This window comes from Pipra filicauda, unplaced genomic scaffold, assembly GCF_003945595.2.
Source record: "Pipra filicauda isolate LSUMZ 115617 unplaced genomic scaffold, ASM394559v2 scaffold3_size10097308_pilon, whole genome shotgun sequence".
Taxonomy (NCBI): Eukaryota; Metazoa; Chordata; class Aves; order Passeriformes; family Pipridae; genus Pipra; species Pipra filicauda.
In genome coordinates this window covers 7,079,426-7,096,732 of record NW_024104532.1, presented here as the reverse complement: position 1 = coordinate 7,096,732, position 17,307 = coordinate 7,079,426, and the positions used below count along the sequence as shown (strand labels likewise).

General features: G+C 35.4%; 1 protein-coding gene across 11 annotated transcripts in view; it reads right to left on the bottom strand.

Annotated features, from left to right (window-relative positions):
* The window catches only part of TENM2 (teneurin transmembrane protein 2), a 1,087,321-nt gene extending 1,071,601 nt beyond the window's left edge, over positions 1-15,720 (bottom strand). For 7 of the 11 annotated variants that reach the window (XM_039385215.1, XM_039385216.1, XM_039385217.1 and 4 more), the window contains exons 1-2: positions 15,591-15,714; positions 7,934-8,011 (exon numbers count right to left, since the gene is read on the bottom strand). The gene's annotated coding sequence lies outside the window, so the exon portion shown is untranslated. Of the gene's footprint in view, positions 1-7,933; positions 8,012-15,590 lie in introns of all 11 variants that reach the window. The other 4 variants (XM_039385222.1, XM_039385224.1, XM_039385212.1 and 1 more) reach the window with 3 other exon arrangements.
* Between the last annotated feature and the right edge of the window lie 1,587 nt (positions 15,721-17,307).

Here is a 17,307-nt window from a genome sequence, read left to right as displayed (position 1 = left end):
AGTTCCACAGTCATGTGTAAGTGTCTAATTGGAACAAAACATCCAAACGGCTGAATGGATGCATAACATTCATCTTGTGTACATATTTAAACTTCTTATATGAAATATTTCAGAACTAAACTCTAGAGTGCAGTACACAAAATACTGAGATTATTTTAACTGAATCCTGTAGCCCAAAATACTACACATAATCAGAATTTCTTGAGGTTTTTTTAATTTTCTGAAAAAACTCCCATAAACTGTTCTACCATCATTATATGAGCAAGGAAACAAAATCTCTACTATATTTGCAATAAAAGCTTGGCAAGGGATAAGAAAATAAGGAAAGAGAAGAAAGGAGAGGAAAGTAAATACTGCTCTGCACAACTTGATCTCAGCCCCAACTAAAATGATACTAGCTCTGTTAGTGACATTGCAATTAATTTAATGGCTAATTATGTGCATCATGTGTTTGTACAGAACTAGAAAATCTACAATCTAATTTAACAAAATCCTACAATGTAAGAGAATAAAATTTTCTTTCAACGTACGTACTATACCAGGGAAAATGAAGAGTCGGGTGTCATATGGAATTTCAGCCCCTGTCCATCCTCTCCATTAATAAAATGAGGATCTTATTCTTTCATAAAGATGTCATAAAGAGTGATTAACATTTATGAATTGTTCAGATAGAAAAGGATTAATTAAATAGGTTAGTACATACAAAAGGAAATTCCCTTTTAAGAGAGAGTCGTGTGATGGTGAATCACCCACTGAACAATGACTTTTGTACATTTAGGAAGACAACAGTTAGTACAAGTAATTCAATATATTATTGCAATGCAATGCAAAAGCTAAAATGAGTTAAGATTTTTAATAAAAATTAAATCTGTTCTTTTCCGGTTTCTTTTAGAACTTTCGGATTTTCTCTGAGAATATTTTTTTTTCCAAAATACCTAATAGTTGTCAACTACTCTTTGTAAAAAAATGTTTTGTAATGAAAGCTCTTTCACAATCAGAACACAATCAATCTTAACAAACCACTGAAAGATGTGCTTTTATGTAGAGTTTTCAGTCTCATCATACAGGAGCAGCTAAATTTTCACAAGTGGTCCTTCCCAGAATTTGAACTGATCTACACCGAGAAGACCATGACACCCAGATTCTGTTCATGCACAACAAAATTATGGCAATTTAAGCAGGTTCAGATATGTAGGAAGTGATCTAGTTTGAAGAAATGGCCAGCACCTAGACTGTCAGTGAACACGTGCTCATGTTCAGCTGAGAGAAATTATTCAAGTCTGTGGTGGACTATTTTCAACAAGTTATAATGACCTTTTCCTACTAAAAAGTCAATTAATTGGCGCAGATTAAAAGTGTCCAAATTAGAGAGACAAGAGTTCATGGAATCTTTCAAGTGAGGAGCTTCAAAACATTAAAAAAGTCTAAAGAAGAAAATAATATCCTGATTTTCTTTCAATTTGTGTAGATTTTTAGTTTCTCCCTAAACTAGATAGATACCTAGAAGCACAAACAGAAAATGAGGTTTTGATAGCCATTAGTGAAATCTGTACCTAATGACAACTGCTGGATTTCATGTTTCCTTTCACAACTGAATTTTAAAATTTGGACAGATTTCCCATTAACTCTTACTGTACTTAAGAGATTGTTTCAACATCCAAGGGAGGCAAAACGATTCTTTTTTTAATGCATACTACACTAACTTCCCTGATCTCAGCAGACTGAATTGTATTTTTGTAAGGCTCTTCAACAGGCAGCCAAATAAATAGCTTTTTCCCTGCTGCATGGTTTGCTGTTTGCTTAAGCAAAAATCCAATTTCTGGAGAAGACTCCACAAGGGCTAAATTCCCTGCCATTTACAAGTGTCCCATTAGAGTAGCTTTCTATATGGAAATAACATTCCAAGAGAAGGAGAGAAAGAGTAGGTCTGAGGTCTACTGTTCCTGATGTGCTTTATTATTTCTTTTTCATTTGAAGAGCAGAGCTCTGCTCCCATGAGAAAGAGAATGTAATATCTGAATACAAATGTCTAAAGAAAATGGAGCTTCTTTAAAAGTAAAATCCTCTTTCTGGCTTTTTTTATTGTTTCCCCCCCCCCGTTATGCATCAAGGACAAGGGGAGACCTGACAGCCTCAGACTCAAGCTGTCTTTCCTTGAAAGGTTTTTAATTAGAAATTCAAAGGATAAACTCCTACTGGGGCAGGATATATTAGAAATGTTGGGATTTGGGCTTGATTACTGTTTTCCTGAGTAGAAGTTTTCATTTTAAAACAACTGCAATTAGAAGGCTGAGGTGAATGAGACCCTGTGCATACCGTGGCAGCAGGAATTATCAGTTACAGGTGTTATCACATCTCAAAGGGGGGAAAAGGTAAAGTGAAAGTTTTTAATGAAAGTTCACTAAGGTGCATTTAATTTAGATCTAATAGGACAGACATTCCAAACCTGCAAGATTAGAATTGATCATTGAAAGAATGTTTACCAAAATTTAACAGCCACCTAATGAACTCTGACATTCATCTACTTCATAAGCACAAAGCTGATGATATTATATAAAATATAAATCATAAATATTATTTTCCCTTTCACCAGGGAGCTTCCTGTGGAGAATCCCATGTAATTTTCTACCTACAAACAGAGTATGAACATAATAAGATCAAATCATGACATCACCATGTTGGCCCATTTTAAGTTATTATTTCTGAACAGCAAAGAACATAATCTTTTACATCTTTTGGTATTATTTTCAGTCCTGGAAAGGTTATCATAAATCTACACCTTCTTGATCCTGGTCAGTTCAGCTGGTGCCACTTACTCCTGTAAAACTCTTGAGGCCAGCACTCTATGGGACATTTTTATACAACTTTGTGAAAGCTAATGCCAGTGCCTAGTGCAGCTGACACAACTATCTGCCCACAGGAACAAGAAAATAAAAAATAATTAAAAACCTCCCCACAAATAACCCAAACAAACCCAAAACCCCCACAAAAACCTGACACACAATCATAGATATTAGCAATTTCTGAATAATTCCATGCATAGCCTCTTGGTCAGGTGTCATGAATTAAGAAGACTTTTTAAATATCAACTTTTAAAAAGAGTGTCCTAACTACATATATGTATGACTAATGACACTACATGGTGAACTTGGTTAACGTTATCAGAAGATGAATTCAGCATATCTGCCAAAAACGTGCTGTTTGGGTTTGTTTTTTTTTAACAATCTTTCCTTGGCTGATTAATAAAGAACTTTTGAAACAATTTAATCTCTCCAGGGATGCGAATGTTAGTTTATATTTTTCAAGGCTGATTACTGAAGAAGTCCTAAAGTAGTTTAATCTGTTCAGGGGTGTTAAGCAAATATGTCAACATTCATTTTACATTTGTGTCTACCACAGCTAAATGAGAAGAATGCTGGAAATAGATTGGAGTGCTCTGTTTGCTCAAGGAAAAAAAAAGTCAATATGCTTCATATTTTATAGAAGAGGTAAACTCCTTTCTAAGATGAATGCTTTTCAGATTGAAGTTTTCAGTAGCTTTACTGTTCAGATTATGGTCTGGCATTCTGCCATATAATGATATATAACCTTATAGCTCACTATTATGCAAATAACAATTTGGCTAGGAGAGCTGAGTGCTTAGATTTCCTCTAAGGACTATCATATATTTCAAACTTCTTACAACAAATTATATTTGACATTTAATTTGAACTCAATTTATGTAGAAAAATAATTTTAAAAACCCTCTTGTGTAAATTTCTAATAAGAAATGTGTTACACTTTAATTTTTCATTTTTTTTTGTATGTAGATATATATGTGCACAGGAGGTTTAATTTGCACAGGCAGAGAATACATCATTATATAGTAAGCCATATGTGGAGGGGTATCCTAAATAAGGATTGCTTTGTACAAAGCAAAATATATATGGGAAACAACAGTAAAAATGTTAAAATTCATACATGCATCTCCTACTAATTAATTCTTACAAAATAAAACTGACAAGTACATATGCACTCAACCATATTGTACAGGGAATTTACAGTGGAGGATGGTGTATGAACATAATGAAGTTCAGAAACTGGTAATTAATATGGGAAAGGTCAGTTCTAACCTGCAACTCTTCCTTTCAGATCCCTTAAATTTACCTGGTGGGATCAGTACCACTCTTATGGTAGAGATCATTCCATGTTCATTCCAGCCCTACCAAGGCCACCAAGACTGAATTGGGCACAGTTTTTTTCCATACCAATGGCTCAGGTTCTACATCCAGGAGCTGGTCTGACTCTACATGTAAATATTTACAGCCTGCAAATTCACAAACACTAAACCTGTCCTATCCTTTTTCTATCACTGTGTATTCAGATAACATGAAGGATTAGATTACTTACTCAGAAGTCTTTATTTCTATTCTTCTGTAGCTTTGCCTCATCTTTATTCTATTATCTTACTTAAACATTTGTTAAGAGCTTTTGTTGCCTTGAATGAGTACAGTCAAATGTCCATCATATCATGTCACAATCTCTGAGGTTCCAGGATATTTGACGCTGTCTTTAATTAAGTTTATATTAACAAACCTACAGAAGGAAATAATAGAGGGAACAGAATCCCAATGTCACCTAAAAAGTGAGTGCATGGTTTCTCAAAAGTGGAATGTGTCTGAAGTCTTCATGAATTTCACAGCAGATCTGACATCGAGAAAAGTGCAAAAAAACCCCCAGCCCACAACCCACACAAACTGTGTCATTGAGAAGTTTCTTGTAGTTCCATGCCTCTGACATGTCAAAATTAGTCACATATTAATAATCTCCATACCTTTGGAGCTGATGGGTGTATCTTTAACAACTATTAGAGAAGTTCTCACAAACATTAACTCAAAATACTCTGTTGGATGATAATGCCATCATTAGGACTAAGCAAATAACTCACAGTGAATAATTTCCTCAATAATTTTTCCTCTCGTTCTACTCACACAATATCTGTGAGGAGAATGCAGCTTGCCTGAGCTGAATTGCCTTTCACTTTTCTTCAGTTTATATTGAGGAAGACTTTGGAATATTTCAACAACTGTTATTTTATTTATTTAGATAGTTATTTAAATTTGAATATTGACTTGTGACAGTATTCTACTGGATACATTCAGCTACTGAATGAGCATAAGCCGAAGAGAAGACCTTGTGAATACAGTCATTTAAAATTTTCTACTCTGAGTAAAGTTTCTCCCACCCAGCACATCCTCTATAGCAGAGGAGGGTAAGGGAAACATCAAATTCATCTTTCTTATTGTCTCTTGCTTATTCATGCTCTCTCTTTTCTCCTGAATATATGAAAAGAGCTCAATACTGTGTGAGTCTTCTGCTGGGGAAACAGACTCATATAGGCAGAAACAACCCTAAATGAGAAACAACAGCTAAACAAGTGGTAGTAACATGGTCTGAGAAGGAAAGATGCTTATAAGAAAAATTTCTATATAAAAATTGAAACAAATTCAAAGCAATTTATTAGTAAATGCTTTGAAATTAGTTCATACAAAGTGCTGTTGTTGCTGTAACCTATGGGGTGGCTGCCTGCACAGAAACCAGACACTGTGCTTTTAATTACTCAGTATTAACTGTAAACTCAGATTCAAATGATGAATTATGTTAAGCATGCAGTCAGCAAAAATATTCCTAAGAAGTCTAATTTAAGCAGTTAAGGACATTAGTTAAAAATTCTGCAAAGTTGTGCACAATGTAGTATTGGAATATCAAATTTTCATGCAAGAATCCATTCTAGAGAATGTTTTTTGTGCACATATCTGTTTGTTGGAAGTCAAAAAAAAAACCATGAAAAGATAAAAATCCTGACACATCTGACATATACAAACTCAAGATCAAAGTTCCAATTTAAATAAATCATAAATCCTTAGTATTTCTATTTGTATTGTCTTCCATGGTGAAAGTTTGCTTACCAAAACAGCCAGCAAATTTAACAGATCACTAATTAATAAGAACATATCTTGCACTGATCTTGCTTTATTAAGTATGTGATGTTGTTGGGAATATAATAAGAAAGTGATCTTGAACTAACAAGATGCTCTGACTCCAATTACACAAATCATAAAATACAGACCTTGCTTATGCCTAAGGAGAGTATCTGGGATAAAACTGCATACTTCGCATTTAGGAATCAACTTTAAAACTTTAAAACATACAGAACTAAAAGGATTAGGTTCTTCTAATCTAAAAATGTGCAATATTTATGGCAGTAATCACAGTATTACAATTTAGTAGTTATAGGCTTTTTTTGATATGCAAATTATTTAGAAAGAACATTGCCAAAATCAGGCAGTTGACAACTTTGTCCATTACTTTGCAATATGATTTCAATGTCTGTGTTAGTTAAGCATAGTCTGGATCAAAAATGTCAATCTAGTCTAGTGACTCACTTGGTATAATAAGATACTAATGTTTTAATGTGATTACATCAGAACTGATGCTAAGCCTATCCACAGCATATTTTCTAATCCTAGAACCACAACAGGATTTGACAAATTTAATTTTCCCTACAAATGATCTAAATCTATCCATTACATTATTTCAAAACCCTGAGACCATGATGTGCTGTATATCCATGTTTGTAACAGAGCAAACCAAAGACTGCAAGCTGGATGACACTGAACTGAGCCTAAAATATTTATCAGTAAGGTTGTCCAAGGATGGAGAAAAGTTACTTTTATTTTTTTTTTGTGAAGTTTTTGCTCGTTTCCAGGCAAGGGTTTTGAAAACTCGGAGATGTCAACCAGTTCTATAAATGTGCAGAACAGGTGATTATGATTTCATGGAATCACACACCTTCTCTCCTGTTCTTGCATTATACTGGTTCTCATGGTGAAGATGTGGAAATATTTCTAGATAAAGATACAGATAGCAAGGGACTTGATCTCTGAATACAGCAACATTGTAATTTCAACTTTTATCACTGAACACCTTTCTTTATTCACTCCTAAACAGTAAAAGCCATAAGTCATGCTGCTCTGTGAACCCCACAAATACGAGGGTGCTTTCAAAATGTTATGCAAAGTTTTACCTCTACATAAATAAGAAGAACAACACAGCAAGTCTTAGACATTCTCCTTTCTGAGATACATCCATACACTCAATATTGTTCCACTCAGGCAGCAGAGTCAATCTCAAAAAGACAAGTGATTCACCTTCTGATTATGTTACACAGCCCAACAGCTGCTGCTACCATAGCAAACTTAAGAGCCAGTGTCACATTTCTGAGAGCTGCTAATACAACAGGGCTAATTGGCAATTTGGTCAAGCACTAAATAAAAATAAACAAGCAAACAAACACACTCCTTCAGTACGGTGATGTGTGGTTATATATAAAAAAAAGGGGAGTGAACTGTTTACCTTCTGGGCATGAGGTTTATCCTAAGACACTTAAAGGAATCCATTAAATCCATTTACTAACCCTTCAGTATCCCCATAATGTGCTTCTCTGGGAAAAGAGAAGCAGTCTCACAGCAGAGTGCCTGGAAGGATATCTGCTGTGCTTTGTCAGACTGAGCCTCAACACAAGGAGTTAATGTTATTATCACCATACATGTCTTTTTCAGCAGCTGTATAACAAGGAATTACTTTTTTCCTCCTAGATTTTCTTCTACTTTTCTTTCCTTTTTCCCCAGCTCTTCAGACCAAATCTGTATAATTGTAGAAAGAAAAATATCCACAATGGCTTCAACTACTTACAGTGTTGCAATATGCTCAATTAAGTTTCTCTTCTTTTGGTTTTATTATTACGTGGAGATGTACACCATTCATTCCTGCTACAGAAATGCTTTTAGGAAACATACCAAGACAGTAATAACATCCCTCTTTTACTAAATCAGTTGTCACTAATCTCTACATGATCTTATAGTCCATAAAGAATACTGATTATGAGACTCACCTCTTTCATCCCAAGCAACAGTGCCCCAGACCAAGAAAGACAGTTGGCAGAACAACCTCAAAAAAAATCCAGAAAAACCTAAAATAAAAAATAAATAAGTAAATAAGTAAAAGAGAAAAAACCCCCAACCTAACAACGCAGCACCATTTATATTTTCATGGGGATACAAAATGGACAGGCACTTATAAGGGGTCAAAAACTCCCTAAGAATTTATGAAATTTAAATGGACTCTGATGCTAACTTCCCAGAATTCAGACAGGCTAACTAACATTTTAACTATTTTACAAGGCATTTCTGTGCAAGAATGAACCATGTGGAAATATCCATCATCTATGATCCCTGGAAAGATTTCTTCAGTCTGATAGTGCTCTTTGCAATGAGAACAACAGACATTTTGGAAATAGAGAAGTCACACAAAGTTGCAGAGCTCAGAAGGAAAGAGGAACAGATGGTTTCACTAATGAGTTTTCTAAAACACACACCCTGTCCTTGGTGGACATGGTGCAGGAGCTAAAATGTTCCAGTGATTATTTTCTTAAATAACTAGACCTTTTCTAAACAGATTTACATAGTCAAGTTGTGTTAAATTCTAAAAATCAATATGCAAAAGTTCTGGTTTGTTTTGTGCTGGATTTTTTTTCCCTTCATGTCATGACAATCTCAAGAAAACCACAGGACCGAATTTTCACACTGTTAACAGATCTTCCATAATAATTTATGAAGACCTACTGAACTCATTGATGTTAGGCATCAGCAACTAGTTATGATTATTGTCAATAAAGGCAACTTCAACTTTTGGGAGGTGTATTTTTGTTTTAATTTCATTTAATGCATACTGAGAGTAATGCATTCTTGTAAGAAATGGAAACTGCTGCTGTGGTAAATGAGTGTCATGATATGCACTTGGTGACTTCTGGAAAATAATTAATTCTATAGCATTTAACTTCATAAAAACAAATTAGTACCAATTTACTCTTACCTTAAATTATTAAACAGTATTTTTAATTTGCCATTATAATGAACAAATAAGACATTTGAAAGTAATGGAAAACTTTGGAATTAATTATCTGATTTTTTTAAGGAGAGCTCCTGAAATTTCCTTTCTTCATTTATATGTATTTTAACATTTGTTGTGTCTCTTTTTTCATGGTACAATATCACTATGTGCATTTCTAGGAAAAAAAGCAAAAGAAAACTGCCCAAAAAATTAAAACATTGTTGAGTATGCAATCACTATATCTTTCAGTACATACAGCTGCTTGGAGACAGGTTATTAGTTTTAACCTTTTACTGTAGACTCTTATTATCATATTCTTGCTCAAAGTATGATACTGTTCTTTACTGTCTCACTTTAAAAAATATATTGTATAAACAAACTCAAGAAGACATTGCCACTATTTAGTAACCACTTGTTGCATTGCTTTAGAGATTACCACAGTGCCTCTGAGGTGGAGTGACGACCTTCACACCACCACAGATGGATCAATGACCATTATGGGAGTGAGCTTCGAGCTGCTCTAACTCATGTGTCAGTGAAGCCAAGGATTGCTGTCGAGAGCAGATCCTTCCAGGGTGGAAACACTTGGCCCACCTGTGTTATCTGAGAGAGGCCATTCAGCAATGTCATTGCTCTGAATTCTCCAGGACACTTCTCTACTCACAGGATGTTTTTGCATTGCTACATCAAGTTAAAGAGGATGCTTTTTGGCCAAGAAATTTTAAGATTGGTAAAACTTGACATGTTTCTCAGGATTTCACTGTAGCAACTGAGCTACAACCTATATTATTTCATAACTGAACTTTACTATTCAGATGCACATTTTAGTAAATGTTCACTGTAACAAATGGAGAGAAATATCTGCATCCCTATGTTCAAGTGACACATTCCATGCCTCCCTGTTTAACTGAGCCTCTGTGCTGTGTGACTGATGCTTTTCCCTTTCAATACACTCCCGAAATCTTAAAGGCCTCCAATGGATAAACAGTAAATGAATTGTACTAAAGGATGAATGTGAGAAGTTTTACAAATTGCTAAATCCATTCCCCTGAGTGAGGCATATGGACATCCTTGGATGGATTTGGGGGCTATTTATTGATCTGGAGAACTGCATGAAAATAGTGAAGGAAAAATGATGCTTTTCTGACTTGGTTGTGTTTTCCTTAACAACACAGTAAAGTTGAGCTATTTACATCAGCTATTAAAAAATATCTTCATAGAGAGCACATTGTAGCATCTCATTGCTTTATGAAGTAGATTTTGGTAATATCATAATGAAAAATGAAATTTCTTACATTTTTGTTTTTAGCGACAAGTCCCACCAGACTAAAATAAACTACAGTTCACACTAATGATACTCCAGAAAGAATATAAAGTTATTGTGCTGGTTTTGGCTGGAGTAGAGTTAATTTTCTTCACAGTAGCTGTGTTTTGCATTTGTGCTGGAAGTGGTTTGATAACACAGGGATGCTTTAGTTATTGCTGAGCGGTGCTTGCACAGAGTCAAGGTCTTTCCTGGACCTCATCCCACCCCAGCAGTGAGGAGGCTGGGGATGCACAAGGAGCTGGGAGGAGACACAGCCAGGACAGCTGACCCCCATGGACCACAGGGATATCTCATGTGTGGAATCATGCTCAGCATATAAACTGTGGAACAGAGAAAGGAAACTGGAGGGGACCGGGTGGGGGATATTCTAAATTATGGTGTTTGCCTCCCCAAGTAACTCTTGCACGTGATGAAGCCCTGCTTTCCTGGGAATAGCTGACCACCTGCCTGCCCACAGGAATTGGTGAATTAATTCCTTGTTTTGCTTTGCTTGCATGTGGTTTTTGCTTTATCTGTTGAATTGCCTATATCTCAACCCACAAGTGTTCCACTTTTATCCTCCTGTTTCTCACCCAGGGGAAGGTGCTCAAACAGCTCTGTGTGGCTGAGTTGCTGGCTGGGGTTAAACCACAACAGTTACTTACTTATGCTTGCTATTAGTGCTACCCCAAAAATTTTAAATCATAGTGACTTCTTTTTCTTAAGTTGAACAAATTCTAGGACAGGGAGAGAAGCTGTGAAGATCAAATGCCACATTGCACTAACCAAGGAAATGATAAATGTAATCTCAATGGATATTGCAGTTGGATAGACAGAGAGATGTATCTGGTAGACTGTAGCTGAAAGATACTCAGAAATAAATGAACAGAAAACTGAAACTCTGAACAAGTATAAACTGTCCAAGCCAAGACAAAAAGTCATTTGGTTTAACAACTCATACATTCTAATACCACTATTTAAACATTCCCATGGAAAAAAAAAATAGAGAGTCACCGTTATTTGCTCTCTAAAAATAAAGTGATGAAAATTTAAATAGTTAAGTAATACCTGCTCTGGTCATAGCCCTTCCAGTTCACAGCTATTGCTAATAAAACTGTGCATCTCCTCTAGTATCACTGGTAGTATATTAATATTTATAGCTTACTAAGCAGCATAAAGGTAACAATTGCTTACAGTGCAAGAGACACAGAAAATGCAGTGAAAGAAATCTAGTTTTCCTGAACAATAGTTCATATATAAAAACACATTTTCAAGTAAGACTGTTCAAGCTGGATGGAAACATATTCATTTTAAAAGTCTGCATAACATTTGGGAGGATTCATTAATTTACTCCCTTTCAGCTTTGAAGGCAGCAGATCCAACTTTTCCTAAGGGAGTGAAGCAGTACCCACAGCAGAGGCAGACAAATTTATAAATTGCTCAACCTACTTGGACATACACAAATTCATGGGATCATGCGAGATGTATGTGAGGGTGCTGAAGGATGTGTCCTGATGTCACTGTAAGATTGCTCTCTGTCATCTTTGAAAGGTCATGGCAATCAGTAAAAGTTCCTGGAAGGTTTCTGATGACTGGAAAGCAGAGGCCAGAAAGGCAGATCCCAGCAAGCACAGACCTCTCAGCCTCTTCTCTGGAGTAAATTATTTGGTTTTACCATGAGGATGGTAAAATATGCCCAGAGAGGTTACAGAACGTCCATTGTTGAACATGTTCAAGACTCAACTGCACAAGCCCTGAGCATCCTGATCAAAACAGAACTAATGCGACAAAGGGGTTAAACTAGTTGAAGTCCAGAGGTCCTACTCAAACTAAATTGTTGTATGATTCTGCAGGGGCAAAGGATCTTAACAAAAAGAGAAAAAAAAACAACATTGAAAGAATCCATGCTACCGATCCATCATTTGGCTTCTTTTGTTTGTTTTTCTTTTCCTCCAAGTCAGTATTATACTAAACACTAATCTGAGCCTTTATTATTACATAAAACATTCCTTTTTTCAAATGTAATGAAAAGCTCATTATGACTTTCCAGCTACCAGTGCAAACAGTGTACTTAGCCAAATGGTAATTGTATCGGTCTCCCTTCTATTCCAATACTGCTCTGAAACTTGTGTCCCTCAAATGAATAATTACCTACAAAATAATTAAATGTTGCTGATATGGTCTACTCATCCCACTTGTACATAGAAACAGCAAAGTCTGTCTTCCCTGAAATCTATCTCCGTCATGTTGGATAAGCTTGCTGCCCATCACACGGCTGGCATCGATCCCTACTCAATTACAGATGAACATAGCACCATATTAAAAGACAAATAAGGTTTAATTTTAATCACAGACAGCCTGTAAGTCCATGTTCCATTATAGATTAAAAGAACCAATTATTTTTAAAAGTAAAGATTTAATGAAAGGCCTTACTAATATATAGACACATCGCTCCCTCTGCATTCTAAGGCAGACTGAAGTACTGGTTGAAATTGCTGCAAGCAATCTGAGCAAGGCATGGGGATGCATCTTGGAGAAGAATGTTTTTCCTTCAGATCACAAACACACTTTCTCAACAGGGTTTCTTTTGAAAGACTTTCTCTTTCAAAAGAGTAAAATCACAGACCATTTATAGACAACAAATTAACTCCGTGGCCAGAGTTTTATTGTTACTAAGGCAGAGTAAATGCAAAATAATGGCACTGAAGCAGACAGAAATTCCACATTAACGACACCGAATGCTGCTGAAATCACTTTATCCCAGATTCAGAAAGGTTGTTAGGAGCCTAATTCTCGTTTGAATTCAATGGGAGTTAGGCACCTACACATCTCTGAATCTAGACATTATAGTCTTCCATCTGTAACAACAGGAGTTGGCTTGCATAATTAACTCCAGAATCTAGGGCATCAGAATTCTTTTTTCTTACTATTCATTTTTTCCTATAAGTTTCCAGTTTTCCTCATTTATTGAGGTAGTATAATGTTTGTGAGACTGTGAAATAATAAAAATGTGGCTCTGTAATGTTGTTATTAGCTCAGAGAACGTGAAGATAAAAACGTGTGTGTTTAGAGAGACATCTACTCACTGGGTAATCAGACAATGCTGCGAATGCAATTCCACTTGTACAGAGAAAGCACGAGAGGTTATATATATAGAGAAAGTTAATATCTCAATTTTTAAAGCTATTTTTATATAATGCCATTCTTTTGTGTAGCAATTTTACATATACTGTTCAACTAGAAATACTTTAGTACATGGTAAAGTCTCTCCTTCATTTTCAAAATTTAAACCTACCTCCTTTAGAAAGGTTAAAATTTAAAGCACCATTTACCAACAGACATTGTTATATCAATCTTAAAACTCCCATTCACAGTTAAAAAAAATAAAGCAAAACAAAACAGGATTTCCTTGTCCATAAAGAACCTGTATTTTATCTGCCCCACTAAGCTTTGAGGAAAAAAGAAAACACTAGTTAGGTCTGTAGAACGAGAATCTCAGAAAAGAAATGCAGGTATTTCTGAAACATTTTAAGGATCTCATATCAAAAGGTCACTTAGAATACTTCTGATGATGAACAAAAGAGTTGGGAAACCTTCTCATCTACTTATACTCAGCCCTTCCTGTTTTTATCTTGCTAAATTCCTTTTGGTTTTGTCCTCACTGATCCCTGAAGGAAAAAGAAATCTCAAGCTTCTCTGCACTTGTTAGATATTCACAAAGAGAATATGGGAAACCAGCAAGCCAGTGCTATGATGGAAAACAGCAACTCATAATGCAGGTGCAATGCAAAGATTCAGCTTCAGAAAAAAGCAAATGTGTTTGTTTTCCTGCTGGGATCGTGCTCACTTTTCATACACACAATTAACAGAAACCAGTAAGTGAATCTACCAGGCCTAGGGATAACCAGGATTGTGCAGAACCAAATCCTTACTGGAATCCTATTTCTTTTCATTTTAAAATAATCCTTTAAATATAACAATTTTTAGTTTCTGGGTATACCACCATATTCTTCCAGCATCTTCTGTGGCATATCTTAAAAGACACATGAAATCAAGACTTTGTTAAATCCCTGCACGGAAAAACTGTGAAAAGAAGATAAAAAAGATACACACAGAAACTCCTGTCTTAGCATATCTTTCATTAGCAATATGTGGATATAAGAAGTAACAGGTTTCACTCAAATATTTAGAATATGCAAAGGTACAGATCATTCTCTAGCTGATCTAATATCAGTTCAAGTCAAGACCTGGATTACTGGTCCAACTATGATTTTAAGATCAACACAATTATTTTACTGTATCAACATAAAACATATTGTACATTAAATTTAATATCACCAAATTTTGGAAACTTTCTAATTTATTCTTATCTGTTCTAAGTCAGTGACTTCATTAAAGAAGAAATACATTTATACACAATAAAAGTTAGGGAACATATATAGTGCTTTCAAAAGCCACTTTATGTACTTGCTATGCATTCAAAAGTGGAGGCTTGTGTATTGAAAATGTAAACTGAAAATGTCACCTGCTATATTCCTAGTCTAAAATAACTTATTGTCATGTTTTATTTTTCAGGTTCAAAGGCCTCATCAATATGTTCTAGCACTGTCATGTTGTCTACTAAATCTTCAGATATATTTTGTCTCTGGTTTCTAGATAAACCTATTATAAAATGTACCTTTATAGAGGCTGCTGAGTAACTTTCACATTCTGTGCTGTGTTTAGAGATGATCTGAATTAAGGTATTTTGCAAAAGCATTAGTCCTCCCTCCTAATTTGTGTTTGCAGCAGTGACAAATAGGATTTTCAGTTATTAGCTATCATGAAAACTGATACAGCATTTTCTGCAGAGTAATAGATGTCTTCATTCCCACTGTGACTAATAGCACTGAGACATTTACATGAGATTGCTATTTTCACAGATAGTAATTAGGTGCTTGATTCTGCCATGGCCTTTCAAAAGGTCTTAGATACCTCAAATTCACGTAATGGTACATACATAGATATTATTTTGGGAAAATTTTACAAGAGTAGTACTGTAATATGTTGAGATATTTATACATGAACTTTCCTTTGAACAATACCTCAACATAAAGTCTGAACTACTTAATAAAAATGGCCAGTTTTTATAAGCATCATTTTGAAATTAACTGAGTAATTTTGGCTGTATAATCATACCCCTGAAGGGATGCAATAAAATATAAATTTAACCAAATACATTTTCAGAACGGGCTTCAAGCTAGTGCACGTACAATTTTGATCCAAATATCTAGTCATGAGTATAATATCAGACCTTTAATTATAATTTCTATTATAATTGTTCTATTGAAGAAAATGTAGCCAGTGCACTTACCTGCAATTATGCACTCACAGTCTGTGGAAAGAGTAGATAAAGACCCTCCTGTGAACCACCACTTGCTGAGCTAATTCACCCAACTGGTTTAATTTCGTTTGCCCTCAGTCTGTTGTTGCAGTGATTACATCTAAATGAAAAGACAAGGAAACACCAAAATGAAAAAAAAAATAATCCCTAGATTTCTTGTTTCAGTTTTCAATTTGACTTTTATTCTCGAACAATCAGAAAGTTAGGGTCACAGAAAGCAGGTTGTAAGATGAAGTGTTCTGAACACTTTGTGATGATAGGCTTTATGAATATCTTACTGAGTGGCTGAAATGTGTGGCCTCATATAACCCATGACAGTGCTCACCTGGTGTTCTGTGACAGGTACCCTGTATTTTAGTCCTAATAAATTGTGATTTATAAACCCATGAAGAAAAGTCTTTTGGGGAATATCCAGTGTAATGCTGTTTCTCAAAGTTAAACAGCCTTTTTAGGCAGCAAAAGGTTTCCCGTGACACTGTGATCTGAAGGAATACACAAGTGTTTATTTGAAAGATCCATATGCTAATATATATGTTCCAATATTATCATATACATCATCTGCTAATATTTACTGCAGCTTTGCATCCCCAATGCACCGTGGAGCAGCTCTGTTACCAGCTCTGTACAGCAGGGATGTGTGGACTCAACAAGCCCATGTGTCCATCCATAAGAGCTCCTGCTTATGGGAAGGAACTGACCCTGGAGATAACTCAGTCTCTTATATGGCATGTGTTATGGAATAGCAGGATTACACTTCCACACAGTGCACCATTTAGTAAAAACGGATGCTATAAACACACTAAAGCTATTCCAGAAAGGAGGCCCAGGACTGCCCCCCCTCCCATCTAATCCTTAATGTAGGTACTTCTCGAGAAAGTATCGACTCCCTGTCACATTTTATAGTTGCTTCATATTGCCCAAATCATCATTTAATAAGTTAGACAACAAACTTCAACCAGTAAATGGTCAAAAAACTCTTCCAGTAAATTCCAAGGTACACAGTGTAATGTGTAGGTATAGTGTCAATTCTTTTGTACAAGGAATTTTACATGGAGTCTGCTCCTCCCCCAGAATCTTTCTTGACCTTGAAAACTAGAAAGTTGTTAGCTTAGTCCTCTGGGGAAATAGCAGTAATAAATGCTAGGCTATTAAAAAGTACCATAAAATAAATTTCAACCCAAAGTAAACAAACAAAAAAACCAAAAGTCAGCAACAAAAAAGGAAGTATTTTCATCATCTAGATAGAGAAATACTGCTATGAAAATCTTCCCAAAAGGAGACAAAGTACAATTATTAATATGATAAAGAGCTTAAATGATAAAAGACATTTTTAGAAAGTAAGAATAATGTCTACAATCCAGTCTAGCACTCTAGTATGTCTGATGCCCAGTATTAATTATGGCAACAACAGTGCTTGCTCACTGCTGCACTTTCAGCTATCATTTAACTTCAATGGAAGTTAAATATTACCACTTGTCTTGGAGGTAGCAGGTCTTTCCAGTAACCCCCCAAAAAACTATTTATTCTATCAATTATCCCCTAAAAGTCCCCTAAAAGAAGGGTTAGGGTGGTGATTAAGCCATGTATTAATAATTTAATTAATTAATTCAATTGATCAGATACTTAAGCATAAAATAAGGAGAAACTGGAAAAATACAAATACATGGGCCTCTCAGGCAAACCAGTG